This window comes from Loxodonta africana, chromosome 17 (assembly GCF_030014295.1).
Source record: "Loxodonta africana isolate mLoxAfr1 chromosome 17, mLoxAfr1.hap2, whole genome shotgun sequence".
Classification (NCBI taxonomy): domain Eukaryota; kingdom Metazoa; phylum Chordata; class Mammalia; order Proboscidea; family Elephantidae; genus Loxodonta; species Loxodonta africana.
Window position 1 is genome coordinate 24,412,667 of NC_087358.1, and position 14,336 is coordinate 24,427,002.

The window sequence follows — 14,336 nt, forward strand, 5'->3', positions numbered from 1 at the left end:
AGAAGATGAGCCCCTCAGGTTGGAAGGCTCTTAAAATGCTCCTGGCAAGAGATGCCTTCTCAAAGTAGAGTAGATGTTAACAATATGGATGGATTAAAGTTTCCAGGACCATCATTTGCTGATGTGCCAAGACTCAAAATGAAAAGAAACACCTGCAAACATCTATAAATAATCTGAACAAAGAATGTACAAAGAATGAATCTAGGAAAATTGGAAACCATCAAAAATGAAATGGAACGTATAAAGAACAATATCCTTTGCATTAGTGAGCTGAAATGGACTGGTATTGGCCATTTTGAATCAGAAAATCATATGGTCTACGAGGCTATGAATGACAAATTGAAGAAGAACGGCATCATGTTTGTCGTGAAAAAGAACATTTTGAGATATCCTGAAGTATAATGCTATCAGTGATAAGATAATATCCATATGCCTACAAAGAAGACCTGTTAATGTGATTTATTATTCAAATTTATCCACTAAACACTAATGCCAAAGAAGAACAAATTGAAGATTTTTACCAGCTTCTGCACTCCAAAATTGATCAAATATGCAATCAAAATGCAATGAAAATTACAAATTTTGTTTGAACACAAACATTGAAAACAAAGAAGGATCTATAATTGGAAAACATGGCCTTGATGATAGAAACAACATGGAGGTTGCATGATAGAATTTTGCAACATTGACTTACTCATTGTAAATACTTTTTTCAACAACATAAATGGCAACTATACAGGTAGAGCTCACCAGATGTAAAACATAGGAATCAAATTGACTACATTAGTGAAAAGAGATGATGGAAAAGCTCAATATCATCAGAACAAGGTCAGGGACCTACTATGGAACAGACCATCAATTGCCCATATGTAAGTTCAAATTGAAGCTGAAGAAAATTAAAACAAGTCTCACCTGAATTTGGAGAACATCTCAAAAAAGCTTTGATGCATTGAACTCTAATGATAAAATACCAGATGAGTTGTGGGATGACATCAAGGACATCATCCATTAAGAAAGTAAAAGATAATTTATAAGTCAGGGAAGAAAGAAAAGACCACAGTAGATGTCAAAAAGACTCCAAAACTTGCTCTTGAACATAGAGTAGCTAAAGTGAATGGAGGAAATGATGAAGTAAGAGAGCTGAACGGAAGATTTTGAAGGGTGGCTAGAGAAGACAAAGTAAAGTAGTATAATGAAATGTGCAAAGACCTGGAGTTAGAAAACCAAAAGGGAACAAAACTCTCAACATTTCTCAAGCTGAAAGAACTGAAGAAAAAATTCAAGACTAGAGTTGCAATATTAAAAGTTTCTATGGGCAAAATAGTGAATGACTCAGGAAGCATCAAAAGAAGATGGGAGGAATACACAGACACAGAGTCACTGTACCAAAAACAATGGTCAATAGTCAAATATTTCAGGCGGTAGTATATGATCAAGAACCCACGTTACCAATGGAAGAAGACCAAGCTGAGCTGAAGACATTGGCAAAAAACAAGGCTGAGGGAATTGACAGAATACCAATTGAGATGCTTTAACAAAAGGTGGCAGCAGTGGAGGTTCTCACTCATCTATGCCAAGAAATATGGAAGGCACATACCTGGCCAAATGACTGGAAGAGGTCCATATTTTTGCCTATTCCAAAGAAAGGTGATTCAACAGAATTTGGAAGCTGTCAAAAAACATCATTAATATCATATGCAAGTAAAATTCTGCTGCAGATCATGTAAAAGTGGTTGCAGCAGTACATCCACAGGGAACTGCCAGAAATTTAAATCAGATACAGGAGAGGACTTGGAATAAGGTATATTATTGCTGATGTGAGATGGATCTTGGCTGAAAGCAGGGAAGACCAGAAAGATGTTTACTTGTGTTTTATTGACTATGCAAAGACTGTGTGGATCTAAGAAATTATGGATAACATTGAAAAGAGTGGGACATCCAGAACACTTAATTGTACTCATGTGGAACCTATACATAGACCAGGAGGCAATCGTTTGAACAGAACAAGTGGATACTGCGTGGTTTAAAATCAGGAAAGGTATATGTCAGGGTTGTATCCTTCCACCATACTTATTCAATTTATATGTTGAGCAAATAATCCCAGAAGCTGGACTACATGAAGAAGAAAGTGGCATTGGGATTAGAAAAGAAGACTCATTAACAACTTGGGATATGCAGATGATACAACCTGACTTGCTGAAAGTGAAGAGGATTTAAATCACTTACTGATGAAGATCAAAGACTACAGCCTTCAGTGTGAATTACACCTCGACATAAAGAAAACAAAAATTCTTACAAGTGGACCAATAAGCAACCTCGTGGTAAGCAGAGAGAAGATTGAAGTTATCAAGAATTTCATTTTACTTGGATCCACAATCAACATCAATGGAAGCAGAAATCAAGAAATCAAACATGTTGCATTGGGCAAATCTGCCTCAAAAGACCTCTTTAAAGTATTGAAAAGCAAAGATGTCACTTTGAGGGCTAAGGTGAGTCTAAACCAACCTATGATATTTTCAATTGCCTCATATGCATGCAAAAGCTGAACAATGGATAGAAGGACTGAATAAAAACTGTTGCTTTTGAATTACAGTGTTGGCGACGTATACTAAATATACCATTGCCTGCCAGAAGAACAAACAAGTCTGTCTTGGAACAAGTATAGCCAGAGTGTTCCTTGAAAATGAGGATGGTGAGACTTCCTCTTAAACACTTTGGACATGTTATCAGGAGGAACCAGTCCTTGGAGAAGGACATCATGCTTGGCAAGGTAGATGGTCAGTGAAAAAGAAAAAGACCTTCAGTTGGATGGATTGATACAGTGACTGCTACCATGGACTCAAACACAGCAAGAATTGTGAGGATGGCACAACATTGGTCAGTGTTTTGATCTCTAATACATAGGGTCAATATGAGTCAAAACCCACTTGATGGCACCTAACCACCACCAACACCACAACCTTCCCATAAATTGCTGAAAAACCACAGGAGCTTAGAAATAATTAAGTGTATGTTTAAATTGATAAAAATCCACATACTATACAATAGGAGTTGTGTTTGTAATCCTCATTAGACAATGAATCTTTGATATCTCACATTCGATAGTCATACAGTCAAAGGTTTTATGAGGTCAGAAGCATGAAATGTAGCTAGTAAAACTAGTCTGGCAGATTTCTTCTAGAGCACATGATGGAGATGCATCTATGCCACAGGATTTGGGGGTCCATTGCATTAGTAACAACCGTTCAAATTATCCCTTATATTGAATAATGAAATCTGCTTAGTCCCAGTGTTAAAAGCAGTAGAAGATTATTCATCTCTATTTGAATGTTTTCTAACTTTGATGACTATCCATGCCCCATTAGGACAATATCATTCTTATTTTTGAGTTTCTGTGTCTCTTCTTTCAAAATAATAAGTCTCTTATTTCTCCAAATCCAAGGACTCACATTTTAATTAGGATTCTTCTGTAGATTCAGCAACAGGCCAGAAAGCAAGGATTTGGAATGTATTCCTTTTGGCCTCTTTCTTTGTATTAACAGCAACAACCACAACAATAAAAAACATTGCCATCGAGTCGATTTCAACTCATATAGGGACCATATGGAAACCCTGGTGGTGTAGTGTTTAAGAATTTGGTTGCTAACTGAAAGGTCATTAGTTCAAATCCACCAGATGGTCCTTGGAAATCTTAAGGGGGCAGTTCTACTCTGTCCTATAGGGTCATATGCATCAGAATTGACTCAACTGCAACAGGTTTGATTTGGGGGGAGGACCATATAGGACCAAGTAGAACAGCCCCATAGGGTTTCCAAGGCTGTAAATCTTTATGGAAGCAGTCTGTCACATCTTTCACCAGTAGAGCAGCTGGTGAGTTCCAATGGCTGACCTTTAGGGAAGCAGCCACACACTTAACCACGGTGCCACCAGGGCTTCTCTTTCTTTATATTAGCATCACACAAATTGTAAAAAAGAACATAGTGTTTCCATGCTCCCAACAGTATTTCTCTTTGACTTATTTCAACAAGTGCTGTACCTCTTTCAGATTATACAGGAATTATCTGTGTCTGTCTTATAGTTGCAACCTCTTGTCCAATTAGAAAAATTTAATCATCTAAATAATATAGATGTAGCCCAATTATAGGGCTACCTATAGTAATTCACTAAGACAACATCATCTTTCACATGTACTTGCTGATCACTGCCCCCCTGCTCTATGTTCAGCTCATTTTTATTAGCTAATATATTTGGAAGGAGGATGGTTAAGAGTTTTCCCTTATTTAATACAAGCCTAGCAATACAGTACAAATAATGCTTTGGCCTGGATTTAATTGTTTTGTAGTAGAAGGGCCACAGAATATAAGAGCATGCTATGTTATCCCTGCCTACTTCAGGGAGTTTGGCTACTTTGGAACTCTGACAGCCTTCTCAAGTTTACAGGTGGTGCTTTACCACTGTTGAAGGTTTTCAAGTTACAGTGTTACTGTTCCAATCAAATCAACTCACTCTGGCCTCAGAATTATAATCCTAGATACCGACCTGTGTCACGTTTGCAGGTTTCTGGACCATTTTCAGTCTGATTATGGTGCTCCTGTCATGAAAAAAGCCACTCCACAATGGACTGAAAGTCAAGGTCTAAAAGGTGCCTTGCCCACTCTCTACCATTTGCAGCATCTGGCATTGGTAAGTATTCAGTTGGTCTTTTCAATAATCTACTCAAAAAGATTTCTGATTATACCCCCTTTATCCCTTCCTAGTCCACATATCTTATTAAGGTAGTGAGGTCAAAGAAAGTAACTTTTCCCAGAATAGAATCACCTCGACTTGGCTAATTCCTGGGTAATTACGGGGACAAAAATGATGAGAGCGTATATAGACTTATTTTGAAAATTCAGGGATTTTGCCTTGATCATCCCTGGCATGATATGTTTTTGTTTCTCCTGTGGGCTATCTCACTCCAGCCTGGTTGGGCACCCTCAAGTTTGCAGCCCATCTGAAAGAGGTAAATGTTGATTGAAAATTCTGTTTTAGCCACTTAATTTGTCTCAAGTGAGTTGACTTTTTCCTAGATCACAAGCTTAATCACTTTGTTGAGTACACTACTTGCTTGTTCCCCCAATATTGGTCTATGAAGACTAGGTGTTAGGCACAGCACATCTTCGTAAATTTCATAAAATTTCCGTGTTCCTTTTGCCCCTGACCATTTAAGGTAAAAGTTCTCAGTACAAACAGGTGACAAATGGAAAAATGATGAAGTTATAGCTACTGGGATACGGCACTCCGAATTAATGGAGAGATAGAAATAATACAGATCTTAGGAGGTAGAGGAAAGACAGGGACATCAAAGCTGCCCAGGAGACCTCCTCATGAAGAAAATCAACTGGCGCAGCCCTCCCACACAGTTGCATGAGACAGCTGGGTCTGCCATCCTCCACCAGATGGCTCACCATTTGATCACCTCTCTCTTAAACATTATTGAGAAGTCTTTTGGAAACAGTAGGTGAAGCCCGCATCTACTGCGCCTGCCACACATAACAGCTCTTAAAACCTCAGGATATATTTTTATTCCCCATTCTTGTGCTGTCTTTCAGTCATTTCATGGGATTGATGAAGGCTACTTGGCTGTTGCAATAATCAAGAGAGAAAAAAGGGCAAATTTTTTATCTTCAGACAGTCATTCTAAAATTATAACTCAATGCAAGTATTTACCTGGAAAGCATAAGACTTACTAGCAGGCCAGGAAACAATGTTAAATATATGTTCAATTTGTGCCCTCAAATGATACAGGTCCCAACTATGAAATTCTCACAATTACAAAAACACTCTCTTTCAAGGTCACCACGTGAACCATTGGGATTATAATTATTGTGTGGAAACCTGGAATTAGTTTCTTTCTGAAAACACAGTGACTTAATCATTTTTGAGTGATCATAAGAGGTTAGTGAGTATTTAAGGAAATAAAATAATTAGATCATGTATCTTTGAGATGAATCCAAGGTTTTTTCAAAATGAGGCTACCCTTGCTTACTCTGGGGAAGCTTCTAGAGAGACAATTAACTCCTTATTTCTGTGGCCCCTGTAGGCAGTTATCCCCATGATGAGAATCACCCAATTAAAAAACTGTTATTAATTTTTCTTGACATTAGTTGAAGGGATTGATGACAACACCTTGGACCTGAAATGTATTCAGGTCAGTTTCAGCTCACAGTCCAAGGCTGTAGTGGTGAACATAATTGCCCAGGAGATCTCACCATAGGCCGACTCTGTACTTGATAATACACCCTGCTGATTCTGGGTTCATGCTTTGGGTCAGTGGGAAAACTCAACAGAAACTTAAGCAGAACAACGTTTGACTCACTAAGGTAAACTCTGATGGTTTATGAGATTTGTTCAGCTGGGAGACATGGTTATGTACTTTGTCATGGCCTCAATGTTCTGTTGTTAATAGTAGATTTAGTTAAGTGTTATATAAGACAAATTGTTTGACTTGATCTAGATTAACCAGAGTGGCCAATGGGGTAACATATTTATGGGGAAATTTGCCAGATGTCAAGGCAGTGTAGAAAACAAGAGTGAGAATTGTTCTGAGACTTGATTTGGAGGTTTCTTGAATTTCTTTACATCTTGCATGCAGACAATGTCTGCCCTTTGTTCCAGCCTAACTTTTCAAGGCTAGCACATTGTTTTGGAAGATAGAGATAGTGTCTCCCTCTGGAACAAAGAGCAGGTTTGTTTACAGCCTTAGAAGATAGAGACAACATCTTCCTCCAGAGCAAAGGGCAAACAAGCTGACTTCTAATTTTAAAGGTTCCTTATGATCAGGATTCCTGTGTTGAAAATCACCCCACTGTGTGAAGATATCATTTGGCCCTTTTCATATTATCCAGTAGAACTGGGTCTTGGGAATTCAACACAAAAAATAAATATCAAATAAATAAAATAAGCTAATACTCTAGCTATTGCTATCATTGTGAATAATAAACAGTCCTTTATCTCTGACCCAGGATTCTAATATCTTTTACCAGAATTATTGATCATAAGGTTAATGATCACTTCATTGAGTAAATTGTTCACTGAGTCCCCCAATAACAGACAAGAGAGCAATGTGGCAGACTAACATGTCAGCTTCACAGTAGGGTAAAATCCCAAAACTTAAAATTTATTGACTTTTTTTAATACAAATACATAGTTTTCACATTTTATTTTTGATATGTTTTATCTATTGTATATTTCTGTAGCAAATATAGCAGGTTATTATTGAAAGATCTACTGAGCCTTAGTTTTTTTTTTTGTTTTTTTGCTGCAGCTTCTTTACCTCCTCCTCTTTTTCTTTCTCTTCTCATATTTTTCTACTTTTTTTTTTTCCTTTTCCTTCTTACTTTTAATATTAATATCACTTGGGTTATATGATAACTTAAAAGCCAAAACCAAACCTATTACCATCAAGTCAACTCGGACTCATAGTGGCTCTATAGGACAGAGTAGAACTGTGCCACAGAGTTTCCAAGGCTGTAGTCTTCATGGAAGCAGACTGCCATGTCTTTCTCCAGTGGAGGTGATGCTCAGTTTGAACTGCTGACCTTTCGGTTCACAGCCAAGCACTTAACAACTTCGCCACCACGGTTCTTAGATAATTTACATGTGTTAGTTTTTCTGAAGACTATATGACTAAAACTGGGTTTTTTTTTTTTTTTCTTTGTATGACTAAAAAGCCATTTGTATTTTGTAAAATCAAACAATTGGCCTCTATAAATAACATATTATATGGTATACTTTTTTGTTAGCTGTCATTTAGTTGACTCTGAATCATGGTGACTTCATGCACAACAGAATGGAATGTTGTGTAGTTCATTATCATTGTCACAGTTGCCATCAGGTTTGAGTCCATTATTACAGCTATTGTGCCGATCCATCTCACCTATTTGCCTCTCATGCCCTCATTGGTCTTCTACTACACCAAATGTGATGTTCTTCTCCAGCAGTTGATCTGCCTGATGACATGTCCAAAGCAGAAAGCAGAACTATATTTTGTCGTGATCCACAAGATTATCATTTGTTAATTTTTGGAAGTGGATAACCAGGCCTTTCTTCCTAGCCTTAGTATGGAAGCTCTACTGTAACCTGTTCATTATTGGTGATCTTACTAGTATTTGAAATAATGGTGGCATGGCTTCTAGCATCAGAGCAACACTCAAGCCACCACAGTACAAAAAACTGACAGACAAGTATTAGATACAGTGTAGTATCTACTTAATTAGGAGATATTCAAATACATATGTATATGAATGTGTGTATGTGTGTGTGTGAAGAGAGTGGTAATGACTCAAATATAAACATTATATTTTAAAACACATTCTTCAACTTCACCAGGTATGGTTCTCTCTCTCTTACTAGTTGCTATTCTCCTGAGAAAATAATATCCATCTAAATATTAGTTCTATTTTTTCTTATATTTTTATATTCTTTGCAATGCATGCTCTGATCTGGTATTCCTCTAAAACATACTTCCTATACTTTTAACTTCACTGATTTTATAGTTTGGACCATTTGAACTTTCATTCCACCACCACCACCCACGGCCGTCAAGTAGATTCCAACTCATAGCGACCGTATAGGACAGGGTAGAACTGCCCCATAGAGTTTCCAAGGAGCACCTGGTGGATTTGAACTTCCGAGCTCTTGGTTAGCAGCCATAGCACTTAACCACTACACCACCAGCGTTTCATGAACTTTCATTATTAAACAATATAAAACAAAGTAATAATATTCATTTTAACCTTTGTTTCACACAGATATAATTTTTCCTAACTTATTGACATGATTAAAAACTTATTTTTTAATTATAATCTAGACAGAAACTGATTCATTAACAACGTGTGTTATGCAGATGACATAACCTTTCTTGCTGAAAGTGAAGAGGACTTGAAGCACTTACTAATGAAGGTCCAAGACTACGGGCTTATTATGGATTTCATATCAACATAAAGAAAACAAAAATACTCACTACTGGACCAGTAAGCAACATTGTGATACATGGAAAAAAAATTGAAGTTTTCAAGGATCTCATTTTTCTTGGATCCACAATCAACATCCATGGAAGCAACAGTCAAAAAATCAAAAGATGCATTGCATTGGGCAAATCTGCTACAAGGGACCTCTTTAAAGTGTTGAAGAGCAAAGATGTCACCTTGAAGACTAAGGTGCACCTGACCCAAGCCATGGTATTTCCAGTTGTATCATGTATATGTGAAAGCCGGATGATGAATGTCTTAGTCATCTAGAGCTGCAATAACAGAAATGCCACAATTGGATCACTTTAACAAAAAGAAATTTATTCTCCCACTGTCTAGTAGGCTACAAGTCCATATTCAGGGTGTCAGCTCTATGTCAACTCTGAAGGAAGGTCCTCGTGATACATCAGTCTGCCTTTGGTCTGGGAGCATCTCAGCGCAGGAACCTTGGGCCCAAAGACGAACTCTGCTCCTGGTACTGCTTTCTTGGTGGTATAAGGTTCTCATGTCTCTCTACTCACTTTTATATCTCAAAAGAGATTGGCTTAAGATACTACCTAATCTTGTAGACCTAGCCAATTATAACTACTGCTAATCCATCTTACAACACATAGGCAAATCACATTGGAAGATAAAATGGAGACAAACATACAATCATACAAAGGGATCATGACCTACCCAAGTTGAGAGATAATTCTGGGAGACACAATTCATTCCACAACAATGAATAAGGAAGACCAAAGAAAAATTGATTCCTTTCAATTGTGGTGTTGTTAGCAAAGAAAATTGAATATACCATGGAGTGCCAAAAGAATGACCAAATCTGTCTTGGAAGAAGTACAAACAGAACGGTCATTGGAAGCAAGGATGGTGAGACTATGTCTCACATACTTTGGACACGTTATCAGTCCGTGGAGAAGGCCATCATGCTTGGTAAAGTAGAGGGTAGGAAAGAGGAAGACTCTCAACAAGATGGATTGACACATCGACTGCAACAATGAGCTCAATCATAACAATTGTGAGGATGGTGTAGGACTGGGCAGTGTTTGGTCTGTTGCATATAAGGTTTCTATGAATTGGAACTGACAACAGTATCTAAAAACAACAACAACATGCTACACCTTGGAATTAGGTGTTGTTGTTAGGTGCCATTGATTCAATTTCTATTTATAGCAGAGTAGAACTGCCCACAGGCTGTAATCTTTAAGGAAGCAGATTGCCAGGTTTTTTTCCCCAGAGTTGCTGGGTGGGTTCAAACCACCAACATTTTGTTCAGAAGCCGAGTTCTAGCATAGGTGTTTGATTTTTAGGAGCTCCCAGTTATGTGGTTTCTCTTCATCATTTTTGGTAATGTTTTGTATTCTGTTTATGCCCTGTATTAGGGCTCCTAGGGTTGTCCCTATTTTTTCTTCCATGATCTTTATCGTTTTAGTCTTTATATTTAGGTCTTTGATCCACTTGGAGTTAGTTTTTGTGCATGGTGTGAGGTATGGGTCCTGTTTCATTCTTTTGCAAATGGATATCCAGTTATGCTAGCACCATTTGTTAAAAAGACTATCATTTCCCCAATTGACTGACACTGGTCCTTTGTCAAATATCAGCTGCTCATACATGGATGGATTTATATCTGGGTTCTCAATTCTGTTCCATTGGTCTATGTGCCTGTTGTTGTACCAGTACCAGGCTGTTTTGACTACTGTAGCTGTATAATAGGTTCTGAAATCAGGTAGAGTGAGGCCTCCCACTTTCTTCTTCTTTTTCAGTAATGCTTTACTTATCCGGGGCTTCTTTCCCTTCCATATGAAATTAGTGATTTGTTTCTCTATCCCCTTAAAATATGACATTGGTACTTGGATTGGAAGTGCGTTATATGTATAGATGGCTTTTGGTAGAATAGACATTTTTACTATGTTAAGTCTTCCTATCCATGAGCAGGGTATGTTCTTCCACTTAAGTATGTCCTTTTGAATTTCTTGTAGCAGAGTTTTATCGTTTTCTTTGTATAGGTCTTTTACATCCTTGGTAAGATTTATTCCTAAGTATTTTATCTTCTTGGGGGCTACTGTGAATGGTATTGATTCGGTTATTTCCTCTTCGGTGTTCTTTTTGTTGATGTAGAGGAATCCAAGTGATTTTTGTATGTTTATTTTATAACCTGAGACTCTGCCAAACTCTTCTATTAGTTTCAGTGGTTTTCTGGAGGATTCCTTAGGGTTTTCCATGTGTACGTTCATGTCATCTGCAAATAGTGATAGATTTACTTCCTCCTTGCCAATCTGGATACCTTTATTTCTTTGTCTAGCCTAATTGCCCTGGCTAGGACTTCAAGTACAATGTTGAATAAGAGTGGTGATAAAGGGCATCCTTGTCTGGTTCCCATTCTCAGGGGAAATGCTTTCAGGTTCTCTCCATTTAGAGTGATATTGGCTGTTGGCTTTGCATATATGCCCTTTATTATGTTGAGGAATTTTCCTTCAATTCCTATTTTGGTAAGAGTTTTTATCATAAATGGGTGTTGAACTTTGTCAAATGCCTTTTCTGCATCTATTGATAGGATCATGTGGTTTTTATCTTTTGTTTTATTTATGTGATGGATTACATTAATGGTTTTTCTGATATTAAACCAGCCTTGCATACCTGGTATAAATCCCACTTGATCAGGGTGAATTATTTTTTTGATGTGTTGTTAGATTCTATTGGCTAGAATTTTGTTGAGGATTTTTGCATGTATGTTCATGAGGGATATAGGTCTAAAATTTTCTTTTTTTGTAATGTCTTTCCTGGTTTTGGTATCAAGGAGATGGTAGCTTCATTGAATGAGTTGGGTAGTATTCCGTCTTGTTCTATGCTTTGAAATACCTTCAGTACTAGTGGTGTTAAGTCTTCTCTGAAGGTTTGGTAGAACTCTGCAGTGAAGCCGTCTGGGCCAGGACTTTTTTTTGTTGGAAGTTTTTTTGATTACAGTTTCAATCTCTTTTTTTTTTATGGGTCTATTTAGTTGTTCTACTTCTGAATGTGTTAGTTTAGGTAGGTAGTATTTTTCTAAGAATTTATCCATTTCTTCTAGGTTTTCAAATTTGTTAGAGTACAATTTTACGTAATAATCTGAAATGATTCTTTTAATTTCATTTGGCTCTGTTGTGATGTGGTCCTTCTCGTTTCTTATTTGGGTTATTTGTTTCCTTTCCTGTTTTTCTTTAGTCAGTCTAGCCAATGGTTTATCAATTTTGTTAATTTTTTCAAAAAACCAGCTTTTGGCTTTGTTAATTTTTTCAATTGTTTTTCTGTTCTCTAATTCGCTTAGTTCAGCTCTAATTTTCATTATTTGTTTTCTTCTGGTGCCTGATGGGTTCTTTTGTTGCTCACTTTCTATTTGTTCAAGTTGTCGGGACAGTTCTCTGATTTTGGCTCTTTCTTCTTTTTGTATGTGTGCATTTATCAATATACATTGGCCTCTGAGCACTGCTTTTGCTGTGTCCCAGAGGTTTTGATAGGAAGTATTTTCATTCTCGTTGCTTTCTAAGAATTTCCTTATTCCCTCCTTGATGTCTTCTATAACCCAGTCTTTTTTCAGGAGGGTATTGTTCATTTTCGAAGTATTTGATTTCTTTTCCCTAGTTTTTCTGTTATTGATTTCTAGCTTCATTGCCTTGTGGTCTGAGAAGATGCTTTGTAATATTTCGATATTTTGGATTCTACCTAGATTTGTTTTGTGACGTAATATGTGGTCTATTCTAGAGAATGTTCCATGTGCACTCGAAAAAAAAGTATATTTTGCAGCAGTTGGGCGGAGAGTTCTGTATAAGTCTATGAGGTCAAGTTGGTTGATTGTTGTAAGGAGGTCTTCCGTGTCTCTATTGAGCTTCTTACTGGATGTCCTGTCCTTCTCCGAAAGTGGTGTGTTGAAGTCCCCTACTATAAATGCAGAGGTGTCTATCTCTCTTTTCAATTCTGTTAAAATTTGATTTATGTATCTTGCAGCCCTGTCATTGGGTGCGTAAATATTTAATATGGTTCTATCTTCCTGGTCAATTGTCCCTTTTATCATTATATAGTGTCCTTCTTTATCCTTTGTGGCGGATTTAAGTCTAAAGTCTATTTTGTCAGAAATTAATATTGCTACTCCTCTTCTTTTTTGCTTATTATTTGCTTGATATATTTTTTTCCATCCTTTGAGTTTTAGTTTGTTTGTGTCTCTAAGTCTAAGGTGTGTCTCTTGTAGGCAGCATATAGATGGATCGTGTTTCTTTATCCAGTCCTTGACTCTCTGTCTCTTTATTGGTGCATTTAGTCCATTTACATTCAGGGTAATTATAGATAAATAAGTTTTTAGTGCTGTCATTTTGGTGCCTTTTCATGTGTGTTGTTGGCCTTTTCATTTTTCCACATACTTTTTTGTGCTGAGACGTTTTTCTTAGTAGATTGTGAGATCCTCATTTTCATAATGTTTAACTTTATGTTTGTTGAGTCGTTACGTTTTTCTTGAGTTATGGAATTGATATTCCTTTTTGTGGTTACCTTATTATTTATCTCTATTTTTCTAAGTAAAAACCTAACCTGTATCGTTCTATACCACCTTGTATCACTTTCCATCTGGCAGTTCAATGCCTCCTATATTTAGTCCCTCTTTTTGATTATTGTGATCGTTTATCTATTGATTTCCATGATTTCCTGTTATGTGTATTATTTTGTTTATTTATTTATTTTTTAGAATTAATCTTACTTTGTTTGTTTTTGTGCTTTCCCTATTTGAGTTGATATCAGGACGTTCTGTTTTGTGAACTTGTATTGTGCTGGTACCTGATATTATTGTCCATCAGGCCAAACAATCTCCTTAAGCATTTCTTGCAGTCTTGGTTTAGTTTTTGCAAATTCTCTAAACTTGTGTTTATCTGTAAATATGTTAATTTCGCCTTTATATTTCAGAGAGAGTTTTGCTGGATATATGACCCTTGGTTGGTAGTTTTTCTCCTTCAGTGCTCTGTATATGTCTTCCCATTCCCTTCTTGCTTGCATGGTTTCTGCTGAGTAGTCTGAACTTATTCTTATTGTTTCTCCCTGGAAGGAAACCTTTCTTTTCCCCCTGGCTGCTTTTAAAATTTTCTGTTTGTCTTTGGTTTTGGCAAGTTTGATGATAATATGTCTTGGTGTTTTTCTTTTTGGATCAATCTTAAATGGGGTTCGATGAGTATCTTGGATAGATATCCTTTCGTTTTTCATGATGTCAGGGAAGTTTTGTGTCAGGAGTTCTTCAGTTATTTTCTCTGTGTTTTCTGTCCCCCCTCCCTGTTCTGGGACTCCAATCACTCGCAAGTTATCCTTCTT